Consider the following 17,568-nt stretch of genomic DNA (forward strand, 5'->3'; position numbering starts at 1 on the left):
CTATATCTCAAATATGAAGTAGTCTTCAAGGACATCTACTCAAAGGTGAGGAGATTGTAGCTAAGCTTGCCTTGTTTAGAAATCAGCTTTTCTTTTCTTATGTTGTCCTAAGATGTTGATACCAAAGGGCTAAACTGTTAAGGAGAAGTAGACAGGATGTTGCCCTGCAGAGAGAAAGGAAATACAGAGTGTAGGTTCTGCCTGACATATATGTAACAAAGTTGGGGTCCTGGCAGGTAAGTATACAAAACAGAATATGACTTTCTAATTGTGTCTTTTTGAAAATTAATTCCTCAGGGACAGCTTGTGTCTTGGCTTCCACTGTAGCTTGTGGTATCTTGATGAAGGGAAAAAGGATGTGTAAATACAGTGCCAGTATTTCTCACCCACTTAAACAGAAGGAAGGGTGCAGATAAAGGAATCTGTTGTACCTCAATAAAGTTACACAATAATAAATATGCTTTTTCAGCACTTTAAAGGTCTGAATCTCCACAGGTCAACAGGTCAATAGCATGAACAATACTATTAAATTCATATATGGTGAAATGGAAATCACCTTTCTTCCTGCTCTAAAAACAGTTCTTCCCTGGATCAGAATAAATTTTCATTCTAATAGGACAGCAGAAATACATTTAAAATAAAAAGTACTGCCTAAGATGCATGAGATTTAGAAAATACTTAGAAAAGAGTTAAGATAATATATAAATCTAAGATTATTTCTACCTTCTCAATCTACTTGAAGAATGGTGAATAGCCCAGGGAAAAAGCAGAATTTCTTTAGTTCAAAACCAATGGAGGACACTTTGGCTACCCAAGAACATCAGTTGGATGATAGATTCTGGCAGTGGTAAAAACAGAGATTTAGTTTGTATATATTGGCTTTTATTCACCTGACATTCCTGGACATTATTGAACATTTAAATCTACTCATATTCTTTCCCTTCAGTCACAAGGGTGTTGAGAACCAGGCTTTAGGAAATGTTAGGCAGCCCACATTTCTGGACTATCAGGTCTGTCTGACATCCTCCAAGGATATATGCATCACCACATTCACCAGAGAAATATAATTATACATTTATGGTGATGAAAATAACATCAACACTTGTCCTGAATAGTATAAAATCCTGAAGGATGTCATTCTTACAGATCTGTATGGGGTCCCTGAGTGATTTTCCATCAAAATATGTGCAATAATACAAAGAGCACAGTAATGTTACTAGAATTGCCACAATCTTTTCCATAAGAGCTGTCCATTAGTCAATCACAATTTCAGCTACTCACCAATTCAAGGAAAAAAATAGGATATGCTCCAGGAACTTGAATGATCAACTGCATTTCAACACTTTGAGCTACTTCCTAGACAGGATGAAATCAAGTTCTGGCTACACTGGGAAAATAGGTAAATTTGGGTGATGCAGAAAAGGAAAGAATTTTTGTTATTATGTGCAAATGACATTATTGTCTATCCCTACCATAACTTGTTGTTCTTCAGTTACTGTAAGTCCAGTTCAGAGTTAGCTTGCATCATATGCCACACAGAAATGTATGGAATATGTCCTTGTAAGGCTATATGGCAGAGAATTACTCCATCAGGGAAGCACAGTTAAGAATTTAGTTTTTAATTTTAAAACACACAAAAATATTATTTTCAGATTATCTAAATAAATAATAAGAAAGTTGAGAATATTTTCTCAAGAGACTAGCAAAGTAGTGGCAATTGCACTTACATCCTATTTCTGCAATCAGTGGTTTGTAGAAGGTCTGCTGCACCTTTGTGAAGGTCTAGAAATTTAAATGAGATCAAGCAGAACTTTAGGGCAAGGGCTTTAAGCAATGTATCAGAAGGAAAGCTGCTACAATCTGTAATAATGATTTATTAGTTTTCTGGCATCTCTTTCCAAAATTATCACCTATTTTTTCAGTTATTTGTTACAATGCTAATCAAGTGTGACACTTCTTTTTATTTTTTTTTTATAAATTCATAAACCTGAATGTGAAAAATATGGAAGTACAAGTATAACTCTGTGAGAACCTGAGGTTTATATATTTATAAGGTGCATATAACTTCTGTTTGACCCAAATGTAGGTAATTCAAATACAATTCCAGTTTTTGATTTTATTTTTTTATTATTTACTTGCTGCTTGTCACACTTCTCAGGAGAATATATTTTGCAGACTAATTATTTTGATCTTTTTATTCCACTGCAAAGTTTATATCAAACAACAAAATTCTTGAACATTCCTAGTACTGCAACTCAAGCATTTATAGATGTCAACCACTATTTCACAGCCATAAAAACTGAAAGAATTTTTCACCAAAAATAATGTTATCAAATAGTTAGGGTCCCAGTTCCATCCAATTCCTCTTGTCCAAGTGTATTTTATATACATACATATATATATACTCAAGAAAAACAGGTTTTTTCCATGATTTTTCAATATGCTAGCTAAGAATTTCTTCTCTGCATTCATTCTGGGTTTGAGAAATGGAAAGATGTAGATAACAAAATAATCTGCTGCATCACTTGGTTCTGATGAAAAATGATAGTAAACTCAATCTCATTGTTTCCGCTGTTTAAACTGGTCCTGAAAAGAGGAGCAAGATTCAGTTTTGAGGAGAACTTGCAGGTTTTGAATGATGCAGTACGCTTCCAGTAAAATTACTGTTGATGTTTTGCTGAAATATGAAACAATTTAAGACTTTACCTTTCAGTCTCTCTGGAAACTCTGCCATTTCATGCCATTCAATCCCTAGGTCAAGTGATGTAGACCTATTCACATCCCTTCTGTTCAACTCCATCAAGGCAGACAGGCTGTACAGATCCAGGAGCACTCTCTGGGATAAAAGTTATCTGATCATTGCTCCTGAGAGCATGTTCTCCTTGATTGAGCACCTCATTTCAGTCTCATCTCAAGAGGTCTAAACCTCTTGGAATACCTGAGTTCTTCCAGCAGGGCAAGTATCTGGATGGAAGCACAATTCAGGGGCAAAGCATTCTGCAGGCAGAGAGGGTATAAGTGGGATGCTAATGCATCCTGGCACTGAAGATGCCCATAGGTAATAAAAAAAGGCAGAGCAATAAAAAAAAGGAGCCTTATCTCCAGTGTGAAGTGTCTCCAGAACACAAGGGCTGCTGCTTAAGAGCTGCTTTTGTCCTAGTTTGAACTGCAATTGAAACATTTGCTACACTATGAACAAATGACTGCTAAGATGAGGTCTGGAGACCAGAAATAAGATGAAACTAATATCCAGTGGCACTCCTTTTTCTAAAAGAGTATTAAATTCTCCTTCTTTTAGAAAGCAGATATTGCACTGAGTGTTACAGTGTTTGTTTGTACAACAACAGCAGATAGTATACTGGCAAATGAAGGTGTATTTCCAGGTCCAAAGGTACAGGAGGACCAAAGCTTGCACTTAATCCCACAAATACTTTCAGTCTTTCTTCTTTACAACATTGGATAGTCTGTCTTGAATTGCACGCTGTGGAGGTGGGATAGTTCCTGAAAAGTGTGACTGTCATTACATAGCCTCATATGTCTTAAAACTGTCATCCTGTGCTGGATTGTTAAACAGAGAGGTCAGTAGAATAGAATAGAATAGAATAGAATAGAATAGAATAGAATAGAATAGAATAGAATAGAATAGAATAGAATAGAATAGAATAGAACATTTCTGCTGGAATAGACTTACAATAATCAGGTAGTCCAACTGCCTGACCAATTCAGGACTGACCAAGTTAAAGCATGTTATTATGGGCATTGTCCAAATGCTTGTTACACTGACAGGCTTGAGGCATCAGTCATTCACCTCTCCAGGAACACTCTTTGACCACCCAATGGGTAAAGAAATGCTTCCTAATGTCCAGCCTAGACCTCCCCTGGTACAGCTTTGAACCATTCCCACATGTCCTATCACTGAATACAGAGAATAATCAGTAGAAAAGATGATTTCCTGCCTTCCAGAAAAAGACATTTCATGTAGATATGTCACTGTGTATGCAGGACACCATGAATCCCCTTAGAATATTTTATTACAGAACTTAGAGGGGAACATACAGGGATATGCAGTAACAGTAATAGATCTTTCCATCCCACACTGACTACGTTATTAGCTTGAAGCCCATCTAATATGGCTTTAAAAGTTTCTCCTTCAGAACTTGAGTAGGTGGTCACTTGGGTTATGGTTGTCACAGATGACATTCCTTTTAGTTTGTTTTAAAAATCAGTGATGACCTGTAGTTGATGGAATAACTCAATGAAGAAGTTTTTTATTACCCTGAATGAATTGTTAAACTAGATATTTTTGGAGTCTTTTTCTATTCTTTGATTTGTGAATAACAGAAAAATTTATTTCACAGTCATACCAGTCTTGGCAGAGCAGTAATAGCCTTTTTCTCAGTTATCAGCAGACAGTAGACCCCTTAGCTTATTTCCATTGGACACCAACAGCACTCAGATATATATGCCCAGTTAATGTTCCATGGAGAAACTAATTTATAGAGCCTGAATTGCTTTGGCTTCCCTTACAAATAATTCTGAGTTAATATTTAATACTTTATAACATTGAATGAGAGCTGGATATTAACAAGGCCTTTTGTTATTCTGGATAGAACTTGCTGAAGCTTTGTTTTACAACATCTCAAGGCTTCAGGTAAGCTTGTATCACACAGACTGTAATTATTACCAAAAAAATCAAATCCTCACATGGTTACTCAGTTTTATTTCAGTGCTTTCTTAAGTAAAACTCACTAGCCTGCTGTCCTGGTTTTGGCTGGGATAGAGTTAATTTCCTTCCTAGCAGCTGGTACAGAGCTGAGTTTTGGGTTTAGTATGAGAATAGTGTTGGTAGCTTACTGATGGTTTAGTTGTTGTTCTGCAGTGATTACCTAAAGTCAAGGACTTCTCAGTGTCCCACGTGTTTAGAGTGAGGAGGTGCACAAAAAGCTAGGAGGGAGCATGGGCAGGAAAACTGGCCTGCACTGGGCAAAGGGATATGCCCACTGTATAAAACTGGGGAAGTTCAGGAGGAGCTAATCATTGCTTGAGAACGAGCTGATCATCAGTCAGCAAGTGGTAAGCAACTGTACTGTGTATCATTTGTTTCTCTTGGGTTTAATCTCTTTCTCCTTCTCCTTCTCCTTTTTTTTTTTTTTTTATTTTTATTATTAAGTATAATTTAATATAATTATACTTTATTTCAATTATTAAACTGTTCTTATCTCAACCCACCAGTTTTATTTCCTGTCTCACTGGAAGCAAGGAGTGAGCAGACAGCTGTGTGGTACTTAGGCGGTGAGTGAGGTTAAACCACAACACCTGTGCACAGAAATGAACTCAATGGGAAAACTGCAGCTGAGATTTACAGGACTCTTAGGAGCTAGCACTCTTCAAAGGACAAATCTGGGACACGGCTGTGTTTCACCATCCGATGCACTGTGTCATTGCAACCCACTATCAAAATGCTATAATTACATGTCAGCATGCTATGCCAGAGAGTGAGATATAATTATGCTGACCCATCACTAGCTAAGTTTAGAGGCTTCTCAGTTGCCTGCAGCCCTTGCTGCTTCAGTAGACAAGTCTACTCCAGTGATATTGGATCACTTGAAACAGGTAGCAGCAGCCTAGAATTTCTAAGACTTGAACAAATTTGTTACCAATACACTACTGGATGCATCAATTTTGCCGTTTTTTTTTTTTTTTTAGTCACTTAACCAAGGCTAAGTTTGATGGAATAGATGTGAAAGACCTCTATATTTGGGAAGATGTCTTTTGAGGCAAAGTTCTCTAGGTCGTAGGGTCCTACCAGGAGGCCTCTACATCATTTTGTTGTAAACTATTGAAATGGAGTCTACAGTCTTTCTGTCCACGAATTCATCAGAGTGATTAAAAAAAGAAGGCTGAAGGATCAAGGATCAATCCAGGCACACTGGATTCTCCAACTTTTAAAATAGTTTCTGTCTAAAGCAACAATAGACCAGACTGCACATTCCACATACAAAAGGTGTTCCATGACTGTGTTCTCTGACAATGTTTTTGATTGTTAACAGCCTGATGATTTCAGGCTTGCAGTTGTTGAGAAAATTAGACATCCCAAAAAATTTTCTGCAAGCTAGAAAATTTCAGGGCTGAAACCAATAAGCATAGACCAAGTCTGGACTGCTCATTAAGGAAGAGGTTTCTTTATGCTGGATTCCTTCCCTTCCCTTCCCTTCCCTTCCCTTCCCTTCCCTTCCCTTCCCTTCCCTTCCCTTCCCTTCCCTTCCCTTCCCTTCCCTTCCCTTCCCTTCCCTTCCCTTCCCTTCCCTTCCCTTCCCTTCCCTTCCCTTCCCTTTCTTAAAGGAGCAAGGATAAAGCCCTTGAAGCACATACATCACAGTGCATTCAGTTGTTTTACCACATAAAAGGAAAACTGAAGTACCATAGCAATAGGCAGTGTGGATTTGAAATTATTTAATAATAAGGAAATTCATCAGATAACATGATTATATATTTTTAAAGATGTTAACATAGCATATTAAAAATATTATAGATTCAGCTTTTATTCCAATCAACACAACTATAAATAAATAATAAAATGACTTGCAGATTTTTAAAATTCTCTATATGAATCATATCCAAAAAGAACTACTATCTGATATAAATCTGGGGTAACTCCATTAACTGCATTTACCTTTGAAGAATCATTGCATAGGGAGTAAGCGTTCAGAGTCCACACAAATCTGTAACTCAAGTCTGTAGTTGGTGCAGCTGTAAGGTTGATTCAGAGCTTCAATGACCCTCCCCTGCTTATAGCCTAAATCATGGACATGGACAAAGAAGGATGATCTGACTGTGGATTTTTGTCAAATAGGCCACCTCTGCCTTTTACTCCACTCACATCCTGAAAGCTCAGCAAGTCCTTAAATTGCTTGTTTAATTGAGGGCTCTGTACCATATGCTCATGAGTCAGTTTCACTCAAAAAAGTGACCAATATTATCAAAATGATAAATGGCTAAAAAGTTCTCAATGAAGATCATTTATCTTTTCAGTGCTAAGAAGAGACTTTTTAGAAGATACATTTCCAAGACATGCATCTGCACTTTGAAACTTGTTCTGCTCATTTCTGTTAAGGGTCTTTTTTTGTTATTTCTTCCTCCACTGTTTTTAGAAATTTTACATACCTCAGTCAAAGATGAGGATCCTGCCATGCAATGACAGCCCCAAAGATGTATTTTGTTTCATATAAATATATGTACTTTAAAATATTGTGTTTCATGCTTTCAGTAAGAAGAGGACGCAGGTGCTTCCAAGAGCTTGCAAGTGAAGATTCTGAGAAACTTTTTGTAAGTGAAGATTCTGGGATTTAAAATTGAGACATAAACTTCTCAAGATAAATAAATCAAACAGAATTTCCAAAATTTTCTTCTTGAAATTAGACATATAATAAAAGGACATTCCTGTGTAGATGATAAGTTATACTCACGAAATACCGCTTTTTCTCTTTTGTCACTTCATACACTGTTTCACTTGAGTTAAATAACTCCAGTTATATTTAATAACACTTTCTTGTATAAGAACATATTCATGAAATATGTTATGATCAAATAAATGTTTCTACTTTTCTTTGCATTTTAGAATAATTTTATCTTATTTTGATCAGATTTACTGGACACTGTACAGTCACTGTAATACCCCAAAGGCATGCAAACCTTCTTCCACAGAGATACAGGGTAGAGGGGGAAAAAAAGTAATTAAATCAACATGGAAGTGGACATAGATCAGTATTAAATTTTTAAAAAACAAACCAAGTACAAATAAATATGAAACTTTTTATCTCTTCCTTTTCATATTAGCCAAACCATGCTTCATAACAAACATGGTCTATATAAGGCACACTATGCAAATTCCCATGCTCCCCAGAACCACTGCAGAGAAACAGTGTCCTGTGGCTTTCATCCCATAAGTAATTATGAGGCTTTATGTCCTGTGACATTTGTCTCCTATTCTTTCTGTCTTCTGTGTGCTGCTGAATCCTCAATAAGTCTTTTCTGTTACTAACACAGACCTCTAAATTACCTTGTATGACTAGGACCTGAGCTGTGACCGAGGTTTTTGCCAGACATGGGAGTAGAGGGAGAAGGGGAAGCAGCAAGTAGTTGGGATAAACAAGGCCATTTCTTGGTTCTGAGAACTGCAAACCCTGTTTCCTGCCATTGTTTATTTCACCTAATTATTCAAATATATCAAGAGGCAATCCAAGAAATCATAACTAATCAGGAGTGCCTACATGCTCTCCTTAAAAATGCAGTTACTGCCCTGTGTACTTTTTAATTAGTTAGCTAAAGTTTTAGAAAAACTTGAGCAAAATCGTGTAAATCTGCTTTTGCAATGGACATGTCCTTACAACACCTTTGTTGCAGGGAAGGAACATGCCTTTATAAAATAGGATTATTGAAAATAGAAATCCCTTTGGTAAAGTAGTATGTAGTGGGGGGGGGGGGGTCCCGGGAGCAGGGGAATCCAGCCAGAGTCACGACACGATCACCGATACGATTTGAGCATCGTGCTCCTGGTTTTTTGTTCGGTTACACCAAGTTATACTTATTTTTCCCGAAGTTCACGCCCCTTTCCCATGAGAAAGCCTCTAAGCAGTGGGGGAGCTGACCAGTGTATACCTTTTCCCAAGGCTGTTCAAGGCTGCCAGCTAGCAGGTGCCTTGCAAGCCTGTTTTCAGCCTGAGGCCCCATCAGGGGTACTTCTGCAACAGCTCTGGGATGCCCAAGCTCTCCTGGAATCTCTCTACAGTAGTAGACATAAAAAAAAAGGTCTATGGATTTGGTAGGAAAAAAAGTAAATTTCTTTTTTCCACATAGCGTTTGCTGAAAATCATCTGAAAGCTGAAGAATTCCTTTTCTGTTAATTATCACAATATTAATTACAACTTAAATTTTTAAAGGGAAAAAGAACTAGAAAAACATTTCCTGAGAAATTAAAACTTGGTATTCTGTCAAGTACTATTGCTTGAATGTGCTAAGTGCCTTTGTTTCACCAGTCCCATGGCTCATCTGTTTTGAGAAGGTATAGTGGTTCCCTTCAGTGATCTCAATAGTTTCAGGTTTCCTTTGCAGAACAGGGAGTTCCTGATTGTCATTCTATGTGTTCCTGGCCAAAGAGCCAAAACTTGTTAAGAGCATAGAGCAACTTTTTGTGATACTTGCACTAGTTTTGACCCTTCAAACCTTTTCTAGGTGAACACTGAAGAAAAGAATTCTTGGCTTTCTTTGTTTTTTTTTTTTTTTTTTCCGAGAAGGCAGCTGTCTCCTAAACCGCTATCACAGGCTCTTTATCTTCATTGTGTTAATCTGTATGTAACTTCCTCAGGTATCACTGTAGGTCTAACACAGCATAACTATTTTTAGTCACACTCTAAGGGCTTCTTAGTGTGCAGAAAATCGGGATGTGAAAGCATAGTCCACTAAATGCACTGTGTGGAGTATCAATGTGGACTTTGCACAGAGAATCCTGGACTTTGAAATTGTGACTGTTTTGTACACTTCAAGCAGGTACCCTTCTTGATTACACATTGATTCCTAAAAGAAACACTAAAAATTCTTCCTCATGAGCAGTTAAGCAAGGGATTGAACTTAATGTGTCTGAATCAATATTGCCTGAAGGAGAGCTCCAGTTGAGCATTTAGAGCCCAGCCACCAGATCAACCCTAAGACAGTAACTCAGGTCTCTCCATGCCCAGTACTTCAATCCCCTAATGCAGGACCTAACCCTCTACCTTCAAGTCAATTTTTTACAGAGGATGATTTGAACCACTGAATGAAATGCTCTATGCTATATTCTAATTTGATGAATAAGACACAAATTCACATTCACCATGCACATAGGCTGATACCCAGCAGCAGAAATACATGGGAACACATCTAGTGAGACACAAATGTATCTGTTGTTCTGAGGGAAGATACCAGAATGTTGCAGTCATAAAGGCTGTTTCTTGGTATTCTGGTCAATATACTCAGTTGCATGAAAATCTATGTGTGCATCAACAAGTGTCATGGTATTGAAAGACTAACAGAGATTTTTGTTAGGTTTTAAATTGTGATTAACCTCACTGTTGTGCTGAGATCATGCAGAAGACAAATATTGACCCTTGTCTTTAACTGTCACTTGTCAGCTACTCATTCCACAGGTCTTCCTTGGGAACACTTGAAGAGATTTCAGTAAGCTGATGCTGATCACAAATGGCCTATGGTATAGATCAGTGATAACATGTCTATACAGGAAGCCGCAACACCAAACTCCAGAAAGTTTTCCATAAAAACAGAAGCCACTACCTTGCTCAGTGTGAAGAGGGTATCTTGCCTTAGTGATTCTCCCAGTCTACAGAGGCTCCTGTTCAACACTCTGAAATATGAGATTATGAAATTTCAATTTAACTGCCTGCTCTTAGGAGGCTCTGTCTTTTATAGAATTATTGTTTTATTTTATTTCCTTTTCAAAAAATAAGAACATCACATTTTTTTCTCCAATATTTTGGTATGTGCCTTGTCCCTGCTTTTCTGCATGTCAATGATGAAGTGAGTTTCTGATCATAAAAAGGGAAGAATTACTCTTCCTAGACTTCAGTCCACATTTTCCTAGGAGACAAAATAGTGCTGATAAGAACTTCAGACTTCTACTAGGCTCTGTCCAGTTACAGACTAGTGAGAGCTGTTAACCAGCAGATGCAGAAGGATAGGAATAAACTGTAGTTGCCCAAGGGTTTTGAACTTTTCAGCTCCTGCTCTGTCAGGGCAGATTCATGAGGCAGGAGGCAAAGTGAGATTCTAGGTTTTGTTAGCATTTTAGCTGTGGTAAACATTCCCTCTGGCCAGGATGACCTTGTGTGATGTGGTCTTACTGGCTTAGACATTAAAAGAGTTTTCAGGGTGTAGGTGATCAGTCCTTTGTACAAACTCAGCAGACATTTTCATTCGTCTTGAGACAACCACCATAAAATGAAGGCTCCCAAGGCTGCAGTCATTTTTTGAATGTAGGCCAAACTTCCATAGGAGCAATCTGTTTGTGCTCTAGTGGTTTTGCCGTACATTTCCTTACTTGGTATGTATCAGCATTGTTTTCACAGGATTTTGCTTCAAAACACCCTTACACAATGTCTCTGGAAGACTTCCACTGGTACTAGTGATGAAACTGCTGAATGATCATTTGGATCAGATCCCCAATAAAGAATATATGTTTTGGTGCTGTTTGGTGCTGTTAGAAAGGAAAGATAAGTAATATTTTTGAAGTGCACAAATAAAGATAAATTGTTTCCAATATGGCAGGATGTTGAAAAAATATGCATAGTTAATAGGTATATTATATAAAGTGTTTCACAGCACCAGGTCACTTACACATGGCTTGATTTATGGTTTTCTTCAAAACATTCTCATTCATTTTGAGCTTTAACATGCTCATCAGAATTACTTGAGCTAATCTGCTTGATTGCTGCTGTAGCAGCTCTTGGCTTGATGTCTGCTTAGTTTCAGACTTTGTATTCAACAGGCTCTCTTGTTGCCCTAGCAGTATGACTCACATACAGTACAAGGCGAATGCCAAGGTGCTGCCAGTCACAAGAAACTGATAGAAATGGAAGTCAAGTATTTGGTGGTTTCTTTTTCTGACCACAGGGTGTTGATGGAAAGAAACAAGGCAGGACAATCATGCTGCTTTCACATTTTGCTCAAGTGCCAGGAGGCGGTTCTTTCACAGTCACTGCAATTGTTCCTGTTTAACATGGAAGCCTTAAGCCAGACATAATTAGACTTTTTCTTGACAAATCATTTGTGCAAAGTCTTGACAGGTTGAAAACTGAAACGGTTGTGCTGCATTCTTCAGGGTCTGAAACAGACAGGATTACAGAAAAATGAAAGCAACTACTGTGAAAGCTATAACTTGCAGAAATATGTGTCTAGCGCGAGTACAAAGTCTATGTCATGTTTGATCAAAACAATTAGACAGAATATTGTCTCGTGCTTTGCTGGTGTTATACTACAGTATATTAGTAATATATAAGGGCTGTATTTCACTAGATAAATTGTGTGCCAAATGAGATGCAAACAAACACACCAAAAAATATAATATGCACATATCTGATATTACTGCAGAGCAAAGTAAGTGTGTAAGTCTTACAGTTTGAGCTCATGTAACAACTGAAAGCTTCTTGGTAAGATGAGCTATTGCACTGGAAAAAGAAAATCTCCATGAAACTGTTATCATATATTGCCAGTACACTCATGGAAATAATCACAGAATTATAGAATCATTGAGGTCGGAAAAAACCTTAATGATTTACTGCATCTGAGATATTTATATTCTTCCTATGAAGGGTCATATCAGTAATAAAACTTGCTCAGTGATGTCATGTTTAGATGGTGCAGATGTAGATGTTTTGAAGTATTTGCAAATTTTTTAATCACTACATAATGAACAAAATCCTCAAACATCTTAGTTTCTACTCTTGCTTGCAAATACCATGATTTTCATGAAAACCCATAATTCTAGCTAGGGTTTAACAGCAGATTTATAGTTATAATGAAGGTTTTTATGAACATACTACAGGAAGCTCCTCAGTACATTAGAATGCAAATAATTGAATCAGTGCTTTTCATAATGCATCCTGAATGTCTGGTGAAATAGAACTACTGATTATTCCCTGTTGGGGTCTCCTCCCCCTGCCATGTAGCCCTGGGAAGAGGGGCCCTGAGGGCACAGACACACGGGGTTTCCCTGCCCCTGCTCAGCCTCGTTCTCCATTGGTTGGTTTGTGTTCCCCTGCGCGGGCAAAGCAGCTCGGGTCCTGTGACTGTGGCAGAGTCTCTCGGCAGAGCCCGGCCATGCGGCTGGGGAAATAAACATCTCTGAAACATCTAGCAAGAATCCGTCCGTATATATATATTTGTTTTCCACGGGACTCCTGGTTTGATATAGGCGTGTTGCAGTATCCCCACTGCAACAAAATGGTGGAGAATGCAGGCAGAACGATCCCCGATCCCTAAGCGACTTTGTGTGAGTAAACCCTGGAAACTCTGGATTCTTCTTCTTGGTTTTGTTTCGTTATTCCATATCTGGACTATGGAAGAATCGTGGGAAATGGGGCTCTCTGAGCCACAGAAAAAAATGTATCTAGAAGTAAAAGGGATCCTTGAACAACAAAACAAAAAAGTATTGGAACCGGGAGATCTTGAACACTTTTTTATCTGGCTTTTCAAAGAGTTCCCCTGTATTTCTCGAGACTTACTTTTTGATATCGGACATCCTGGATATTACCAGGAGTGTTTCTGGAACGAGATCTGTGATAAGCTAAGGGATGGACAAGCGATGGAAGCTGTCCGGGGATCCTTGGTAATCAGCGAAGCTCTTGAGGGGCATTTGTATGGTCCCATTACCCCTAAAGCAGAAGATCATACCTCTCCCGTGGCCGAGACCGCGCGGCTGCCATCCCGGGAGTGTATGACTGTAGCCGTGCCAGCGGAGGTGCCTGTGCTGGATGTGCCCGGCCCCCTCGGGAGCGCGCGCCTTACCGCGGACCCCATCCCTGTCTCGGGGTCCCCGGCCACCCGGCCGCGAGTGAGGGAGCGACGCCGCAGGCGCCATGGGTGCCGTGGGCCACGAGCAGCCAGGAACCGGAGGTCAGCGTGGAAGCCCGCTCTGTGCATACGGCTCAGAGAGCCCTGTGGAGGGAGAAGCGGCGGTTTCCACAGCGACACGAGAAGCCGCGCAGCGCCGAGCTGAAACGGGGCCGCTCTTGAAGCAGCGTGGAGTTTGCAGAGCGGAGCCACTCACGGGGTGTGGGGCCAGCGGCGATGGCAACGCGGGGCCGCGCAGAGCCCAGACAGGTGCCGGAGCGGGACCGTGCAGAGAGCGCGGAGCAGCCGCAAGGCGGGGGCCTGACCGAGACGTCGGAGTCGGCGAGGCGGCGGCCACGCGGGACCGGCACCCACAACAGACACGCAAGCACGTGATAGGAGACGTTCTAGCAACGAAAGTCACAGGAACTGTGAAATGGTACAATGTAAAAAACAACTATGGATTTATAACACGAGATGATACAGGGGAAGATTTATTCATCCATAGAACTGCCATTAAAAGGAATAACCCTAAAAATTACCTGCAAAGTGTAGGAGATGGGGAAGTTGTTCAATTTGATATAGTGCAAGGAAAGAAGGGTTTACAAGCAGCGAATGTTACTGGGCCTGGAGGTATTCCTGTCAAAGGCAGCCGTTATGCACAAAATTATAAACAATATCCATTCCAGCAATTTCCCTACCCACAGCCTAATTTCCCCTTTTACCCTATACCCCATATGAACCCTTTCCTAAGTTTACCCTATCCCCAGTTTATTCCTAATCCGTTTTTCACTCCATGGCTTCCTTATACAGTTCCATTTCCCTACAATTCCTCTCCGATGCCGATGGGGGGATGAAAAGGGGGAGGGAAGGAACCCTCTCCTGCCTCAGTTTCCCCACAGGCATGTCCAGAGAGTTCTGTCTCCCTTCTGTCAGCCCTAAGATGTTCCACAGAATCTGTTTGGACATTTAAAGACTCAGGAGGGTGGCTTGTTTTGTTTTGAAGCAGTTCTTGTTATGGTTATCCAGTTGTCTTCATTCTCCTTTTATTAAAATAAAACGGGTGAGATGTTGGGGTCTCCTCCCCCTGCCATGTAGCCCTGGGAGAGGGGCCCTGAGGGCACAGACACATGGGGTTTCCCTGCCCCTGGTCAGCCTCGTTCCCCATGGGTTGGTTTGTGTTCCCTGCGCGGGCAAAGCAGCTCGGGTCCTGTGACTGTGGCAGAGTCTCTCGGCAGAGCCCGGCCATGCGGCTGGGGAAATAAACATCTCTGAAACATCTAGCAAGAATCCGTCCGTATATATATATTTGTTTTCCACGGGACTCCTGGTTTGATATAGGCGTGTTGCAGTATCCCCACTGCAACAATTCCCTGTAACATTTTTTCATGTTACTTCACAAAATGTAGCAATTTGTAATAAATCTGTTTGGTAAGCTAGTTCTAAAGCATCACACAAGATCTTTTCCACTTTCCAAGATCTTTTCCAAGGCACTATCAAGAACTCTGTATAATACAAAAGTGGGAAAAATACATTCCACAGTCACGGGTGATCTTTCAGCTTCTTTATGGATTTTCTCAGAGATTGTCCAGTCTTAGTGTCATGTTTTGCACAGAAAAACAATGAAAGAAGAGAGCATTTCCTCTTGTAATGAAATAAATCATCAGCTGAAACTTCCAAGTTGGCCTCAAATTTTGCAATTGCACATGATATAGTTCTGGTGTAGCATCACATGTATGTGCAAAAGCAAAACAATACTCCCCCAGGAAAGTTGTGTATATATCTGTTCAAATGTAAGTCATCTCCATCATACACACTATATGGGCATTCAAAAGATCTCAAAAGAAATGTTCTTTCAGAGGTCAAAATGCATGTGGAAATTCTGAGCCCCTGCATATCTTCATATTCTTTGTTCTTTCACCAACTATGTGGTGAGAAGGAGCATCATGTCCTTCTTATGGCTTTCTTTAACAGTCTGTATTAGTAACTGTATTTCAGAATTACCTCAGTGACTGATAGAATTTCTTGGCCAATACTTAGAGAGGAGTAACTTCTCTGTAACTCAGTTCATCTTTCTGTTGTCTTGTCCTCTATCAGTTCACTAAGTGGTTAAGGAATCATACTGAGTTGTGCCTGTATATCTTTTATCTCACATGACTCTGGCTCAAACTCAGTCATTTGCACTTCTTAAACATAAACTGACTAATTCTCAAAAGATTATAGTTAATAATAAAAATTTAGGTAGTAACCCAAGTAAAATTATTTCTGCTATATACATTAGGTCTTTTCCTTCTGCAGCTGCACAACAGTGAAATTCTTATTTGTCATGAATGAATTTTACCTTTGGCAGCTTGGAAATGTATTCTTTTAATTGAATTTTTACTGTAATCCAGACTTGTTTAAGAGACCAAAAAAATTTTGCTAAATCTGTTTGGCTCAGAACATATGCTTCAGTCTTTATTGTAGCTCAATCAGGAGTGCTTTTGTGTGTGGTACAGAATGGATTAGTTAGATGTAGCAAAAGGTAGTAATCAGAAATTATTTGTGATATTATGTAATTTATTAAAGATTTACTTACAAACCACATATTAAAAGCATTAGGACAATCTCTGCTTAATTATTTTAAGCAGTGCTTTTCACTTTGATTGCATGTAGTAATGTCTCAGCTTCAGAAGAGGTCTTATTTTTGCATGACAAATCCTTCCTGTAATTTTACTCTGAATTCCGCCTTCTTTTAGTTGTGCTGCATTTCTGAAGTTCAGTCCTGTAGAGTTTCACTCCCCACCCCTCTTTCTAATGTTTGTTAGCATGGCTGTTCTTAAACATATTGAATTATGGAAACAATGAAAGCAAGGGTGCCTATAGGCAGCTCAGTCATCTGTGTCCATGTGAAAGTTGCCAGCACACTGCCTGGGGGAAAGCAACCTTTCTGCCTTGAGATACCAAGATATGCTGTCAGCATTTTCTAGGAGAAAATGTGTTTCTGTTTTAAGTATGAGAATGAAAAGAATAAGAAAAAATAATAATAATATTGAGCTCTGAGAATAGCATAGGGGTGTGTTTATAAGCAAAGCCTCTGATAAGTCATTAGATCTCTATCATTTGAGTCTGTGACAAATACTCTAGCTTTAAAATACTGAAATATTTTTCATGTCTAATGATTGACATTGTGCCTCAGAGTGTCTGCCTACCTGGCAGGAGGTGTAAAAGTTGTGGGAATGGTCTTGTGAAAGGAAAGATAAGAGTAAAATCAAAGTGGCATTGGCTGGGGTTGCAATTCATAGTCAAATGGTGTCTGTGCATGGAGTCACTGGGAATGACACCTCCTTTCTTAAAGACATTGAGTGAATAAGAATAAATACAATGAATTCTGCACTGAGATGTAGATATTCTCTTGGCAGTTTGTAATAGTTATGATTTTCTTGCCAATGTAGTAAAAGCTAAAACCAAATTTCTTGGATCAATAAAAAAATCAGTTAAAAGGTATGATGGGTTTGATTGATATTATTTTATTTATATTAATGAAATTCAGTGTTATAAATCAAAAGAAAAATTAAACTGATCTCAAAAATAGCCAAGCAAATACACATCTGGCCACAGGCATACTTAGACACAAAAAATTGTCATGTTCTAGTATGGCCCAGCACCAACAGCTGCTGCCACACTTCTGCTGAGCAATGCACCGGTGGATGCTTAATAGCAGCACACAAATGCATGGGCTACAGCCCCGCTCTTGTGCTTTTCTGTCCTCTGCAGCCAGGGAATTCTATGTGCTATAAAGCTCCTCTGCCATTAACCTGCTGGCCCTGTGCAACAACAATACAGCCAGAGGAATGATTTTCATTCCTTAGAAAGCTGCCTGAAGTCTCATTTCTCTCTTCTATCACAGCCCACTGTAGGTAGCCTGAACTTGCATTAAAACTTAGCTGAGAAAAATTGGCTCTCAGTGATATTCATTCATATTATCTT

The sequence above is a fragment of the Aphelocoma coerulescens genome, chromosome 2 (assembly GCF_041296385.1).
Source record: "Aphelocoma coerulescens isolate FSJ_1873_10779 chromosome 2, UR_Acoe_1.0, whole genome shotgun sequence".
NCBI classification, from domain to species: domain Eukaryota; kingdom Metazoa; phylum Chordata; class Aves; order Passeriformes; family Corvidae; genus Aphelocoma; species Aphelocoma coerulescens.